Source organism: Desmodus rotundus, chromosome 1, assembly GCF_022682495.2.
Source record: "Desmodus rotundus isolate HL8 chromosome 1, HLdesRot8A.1, whole genome shotgun sequence".
NCBI lineage: Eukaryota > Metazoa > Chordata > Mammalia > Chiroptera > Phyllostomidae > Desmodus > Desmodus rotundus.
The window spans coordinates 53,183,691-53,189,617 of NC_071387.1; positions in this window are offsets into that span (position 1 = coordinate 53,183,691).

Here is a 5,927-nt window from a genome sequence, read left to right on the forward strand (position 1 = left end):
AGCCACAGTGGCCAGGGTAGCAATTAATTTTGATGGGTGTGATAATGTCCTTGTGTTTATATAAGGTGAATATTGATACTGTTTAGAGATACATATTTAGGTTTATAATAGAAACCACCTAATGTCTAAGATTTTCTTTCAAATATGGAAATGAATAGAATGAATGGATAAAGCAAATGTTGTAATAGGTTGATAATTGTTGATCCAGGTGAAGGATATATGGATTTTACTATAATTCTATACATTTGCATATTTAAAAATATTCATGATAACAATTTAAAAATCTTTAACATATACTTAAGTAAGGGGAATCATACCCTTATGTGGACCTCCTTCTGTCCCAAAATAGCCCATGAAAAGGATTCTTGGTAGTATCACTGTGAAGTTCCTTTCAATAGAAGTCTTACATACACTTAAAATGAAAAATATGGCCCTGGCAAAGTAGCAGTCGGTTGGAGCATTGTCCTGACATGCCAAGGTTGTGGGTTCAATCCCTGGTCAGGGCACATACAATTAACCGAAGAATGCATCAGTAACTGGAACAACAAAACATTGATGTCTGCTTCTCTCTCTCTCTCTCTCTCAAATGAATAAAGAAAAATTGTTAAAAAAGAAAAATATGATGGCTCTATTCACCTGAAATGCAGATAAGAAAATCAATGTGGTGTGTAATACTTTACAAGTAATTCAGAGGGAAACCCACTTAAGGAAAAAAAGAAGCACTGTATTATAAGAATAGCGGTCTCTGCATGGAAGTTCAAAACAGGAGCTGGCAATTTGAGTAGTATTTCTTTAAGTATAAATGCCCCTGTAGAATTTCTCCCAAGTATCAGGAATGCTTCCAAGGAAGGAATTAAATTGCAATTGAACAACTTTAAGTCATTTGGGATCTGGGCCCACACATGGGATGTATTCTACAAAATGTACTGCAGAGTTCATGAGTCAAACATATGTTACTCTTTAGCTTCTGCTTTGACTCACTGGCATTTGTAGGTTTCTAATACCATAGAAACCCTTCTACAAAGACTGCCCTTGGGCATTCTGGACTGCACAATCTATATCCTTCCACTTTAAAGTAATTTCTGTTCAGAAAAAACTAATTTGCTCCTTTGAGTTTCAGCTGGCTAGTTCTATGTCCATGGGAGTACTAGGCTAATTATGATCCAAAGCAATTTCCAAGGAATTATATTTATTATCCAATATAAGGAAGTAGAAAAAAGTATAATTTAGTTCCAAGGCTTGTAGAAAGTGTCTACTCTACCTGGGCATAGGATTAGGCCCCAAAGTCAGCAATAGCTAAAATGAGGCTACTTCTGATGTTGTTATACCCGAGCAAAATATACCTATTTCCATTCCCTTTTTATCTTCTTTTGTCTTTATTTAATGCTGTATCTTTCTTTTTTCCCTTGTTTCTACTAATTAGTTCCCTATTCATCTTTTCAGCACATATTTATCGAGTACCTACTATGTGCTAGGTAGTTCTAAACAATGAAGGTACAAGGGTGAGCAAGAAACAATCTGTAATCTATGCTGTTGTGCACCTTAAAATCTAGTGCAGGAAGAAACATAAGTGAACAGCCCTGGCTGGTGTGGCTCAGTGGATTGAGTGCTGGCTCTGAGAACCAATGGGTCACTAGTTCAATTCCCAGTCAGGACACATGCCTGGGTTGCAGGTTGGGTCCCCAGTTGAGGGTGCGCAAGGGGCAACCACACATCAATGTTTCCCTCTTTCTCCCTCCCTTCCCCTATCTCTAAAAATAAATAAATAAAATATTTTTTAAAGAGAAAAGTAAGTGATGATAAGATAATAACAGTATGATAAATGGTAAGAAGGAAATACCCAGGGAGTGAGATAGAAAGTTATAGGTTGGAGAGAGAATAAAAACCTAATTTAGTGCCAGTGGAGAGGTCCGTTTCTCTAAGGGTATGACAATTTGATCTAAGATCTAAAACGGAAAGCATGACCACTCACATGTCTTTTAAAGAACAAAAAAGACAACCAGGCAAAGGGAACAACAAATGTAAAGGACATGGGTCAGAAAAAAATTGGTTATGTTTGAGGAACTGAAAGGAGGCCACTGAGCATACCAAGAGAGACCAGGGGAGGGGTGGAGGAGGTTAAGAGATGACTCTCAAGAATTAGGCTGGCACCAGATCTCAGGAATGTAAACAGTTATGGCAGACAATGTGATTGAGTACCTAACACCCACAAGCTCTTCTTCTTTGCTAAATGGGACCCAAGTTGTGCTTTGCTGGTAATGCATCTAGTTTCAGGGAATGAATCTTAATTATTTCTGGCGAATGATATACACAGGGAAATCACTGGAAGCTTCTGAGAAACATTTTCAAAGTAATTTCATTTGAAATAACTTCTATTACTTTAAATGAAAGCTGCAAGTGAATAAAGCTATTTTGCCTCCTCCCCCTTTGTGCTTTAGCTGCTGGAATATTTTCTCCTTTGGTTTTCACTCCGGAACTAAAGGGTTTAGACACAGTGCTTCTCAACTTTTATTTGTAATTAATTATCAAGATATAATAGACACTCATTGGAAAATACTCAAACAGCATAACACAGGAAAGCTAAGAATGGCAGGTAAAGATGCTCAGCAACTTTCCTCCTTGCCTTCCCCACCAGGGGTAATCATTAACAATTCTTGTTTATGCTCCAGGATGTTTCTGTACACATGCACGTGCACACACACACAGTTTTTACACAAACGGGATCGTTCTCCGTAGATATAGACGTCCTATAGATATGCAAACACATAACTAATTTTGCAACTTGCTTTTTTTTTTAAACTCAACACATTTTGGAGATATTTCTATGACAGCATATTTACATCTATTTTACTCTTTTTTAAAGACTGTCCAGCCAAGGTGGAGAAGTAGGTAGATACACTTTGCCTCCTTGTACAACCAAAAGAAGGACACCAACAAATTTAAAAACAAAAGCAACAGAACTGCCAGAAAATCGAACTGTATGGAAGTCTGACAACTAAGGAGTTAAAGAAGAAACATTCATCCAGACTGGTAGGAGGGGTGGAGAAAGGCAGCTGAGTGGAGAGGACATGCAGCAAGGCAGCGACTGAAGGACAAGTGGGCTAGGTGTTGGTTGGCAGACTGGATGGTCCTATATTCATATGCAAATAAACCAGGAGGAACAACTGGGGAGCAAGACAGACTGCACAACCCAGGGTTCCAGTGTGAGGAAATAAAGCCTCAAAACCTCTGGCTGTAAAAACCTGTGGTGGGAGAAATTCCCAGCATCACAGGAGAGTTCATTGGAGAGACCTACAGGGTCCTAAATATACACAAGCCCACACAACCAGGAATCAGCAGTAGAAGAGCCCAAGTTGTTTGTGGGAGGCGAGGGAAGTGACTGAAAGCCAGACGAGAGCCAAGTTAGCATCACTGTTCACTTTCGGACCCCTCCCCCATATACAGCACCACAATGCAGCAAAGCAACAACGTGAGCTGCTCTGCCCTGACAAAAACCTAAGGCCCTGCCCCTTACAACTTAACAGGCACGTTGAAATTTTTTAAATGTGGCCCAAATGAAAGAACAGATCAAAGCTCCAGAAAAAATACAACAATACAACTAAGCCATGAAGAGAGAGCCAACCTATCAGATGCACAGTTCAAAACGGTGGTAATCAGGTGCTCATAGAAATGGTCGCAAAATAGAGGAAAAAGTAAAGGCTAGGCAAAGTGAAATAAAGGAAAATGTACAGGGAACCAAAAATGAAGGGAAGGAAACCAAGACTCAAATCAATGGTGTGGACCAGAATAAAGAAAGAAACATTCGACCAGAACAGAATGAAGAAACAGGAATTAAAAAAAAAAAAAATGAGGAGAGGCTTAGGAACCTTCAGGACAACTTTAAATGTTCCAACATCCGAATAATAGAGGTGCCAGAAGGAGAAGAGGAAGAGCAAGAAATTGAAAACTTACTTGAAAACATAATGAAGGAGAATTTCCCCAATCTGGCAAAGGAAATAAGACCTCCAGGAAGTCCAGGAAGCTCAGAGTCCCAAGGAAGCACACACCAAGGCACATCATAATTACATTACCCAAGATTAAAGATAAGGAATCTTAAAAGCAGCAAGAGGAAAGGAGATAGTTATCTACAAAGGAATGCCCATAAGACTGTCAGCTGATTTCTCAAAAGAAACCTTACAGGCAAGAAGGGGCTGGAAAGAAGTATTCCAAGTCATGAAAGGCAAGGACCTACCTCCAAGATTACCCTATCCAGCAAAGCTATCATTCAGAATGGAAGGGCAGATAAAATGCTTCCCAGGTAAGGTCAACTTAAAGGAGTTCATCATTACCAAGCCCTTATTATATGAAATGCTAAAGGGACTTATCTATGAAAAAGAAGATGATCATTTTATGAGAAGTAAAATGACAAAAAACTCACAACTATCAACCACTGAACCTAAAAAAAACCCAAAACTAAAACTAAGCAAACTAGAACAGGAACAGAATCACAGAAACAGAGAGCACATGGAGGGTTATCAGTGGGGAGGGATGAGGGGAGAATGGAGGAAAAGGTACAGGGAATAAGAACCATAAATGGTAGGTACAAAATAGACAGGGGGAGGTTAAGAATAGTATGGGAAATGGAGAAGTCAAAGAACTTATATGTACGCCCATGGACAGGAACTAAGGGGTGGGTGGATGCTGGTGGGAGGGGGAGTGCAGGGCAGACGGGAATAAAGGGGAGAAAATATGGGACAACTCTTATAGCACAATCAATAAAAAATATTTTTTAAAAAATGACTGATAATATCCCATTGTATTAACAGACCACAATTTAATATACTCTATAGATGGGCACTTAAGATTATTTTAGCTTTTCTTCTTGCCACAAAAAAAACGTTGCTACAGTAAACATCTTTGTCAATAAGTAATTGCATGTTGGTGCAAAATAAGCGCTGGATAATACCCTGGTAGTGAAACAGCTGAATCAAAGCACTTCATCTTCTGATATTGTCGAATTGCCCCTCCCCAAAAGGTTACACAGTGATATTCTCTCTAATAGTATTTTCTTACATCTTGTCAACACTGTGTTAAATAACCTCAAAAGTTTGATCTAATAGATTGATAAAATGACATCTCATTTTTATGAGTCTCTAATTATGAGTAGGGCAGAAATACTTGATTGCTAAAGGTGCACATTTTGAGATCAAACTCCCTAAGCGAATCTTAGTTTCCCCCTTAATATGTGTGACCTTGGACATGTTGGGTCTATAGAGAGAACAATATGTAGGATTAAACAAAATAGCACGGAAATACAGAAAGACTTCCCTGAAGGTCCACTACTACTGGTACTGGTCTGAATTTATCCCCCCTCCCCTCTGGTCACTGTCCGTTTTTTCTTAACTTTAATGTCTTAGGTTATATTTTGCTTGATTGTTTGTTTTGGTGATTAGGTTCCAGTTAAAGGTGAGATCATATGGTATGCGTCTTATTTTTTTTTTTCGTCTTAATTTTTTAAAACAGTGCTTGGTCCAATACTTATCCTTCTCTTCTTACTCTTAGCTAAGAACTCGTTGCTTGTAACTGGAAATGAGAGAAAAATTGGCTCTGCTCTTCAAAATTCTATCCCTACCCCGCTGAAGAAATACTGGTTTTCAAATCAATGCATAACAATGAGTTGCAATTTTTAAAGAAGTGGATGATTCTTGTCTGAGGACCACCTGGGATCCAGTACTGTTTACAGCACAGGGAACACTAGGTAACAAGTATTTACTACTACAGGACCTGCAGCACCATTAGGGGTAAATCGGCAAAGCTCGACGTCTTCAAAGGACCGAGTTTTAAAAATAGAGGGTTCCAGTCTCAGCCACTACACGCAAGCGGCACAATGCACCTCCCACAGCCCAGCCCTCCAAGCCGGAAGTGACGTCCAAGTCGCATTTGTCTTT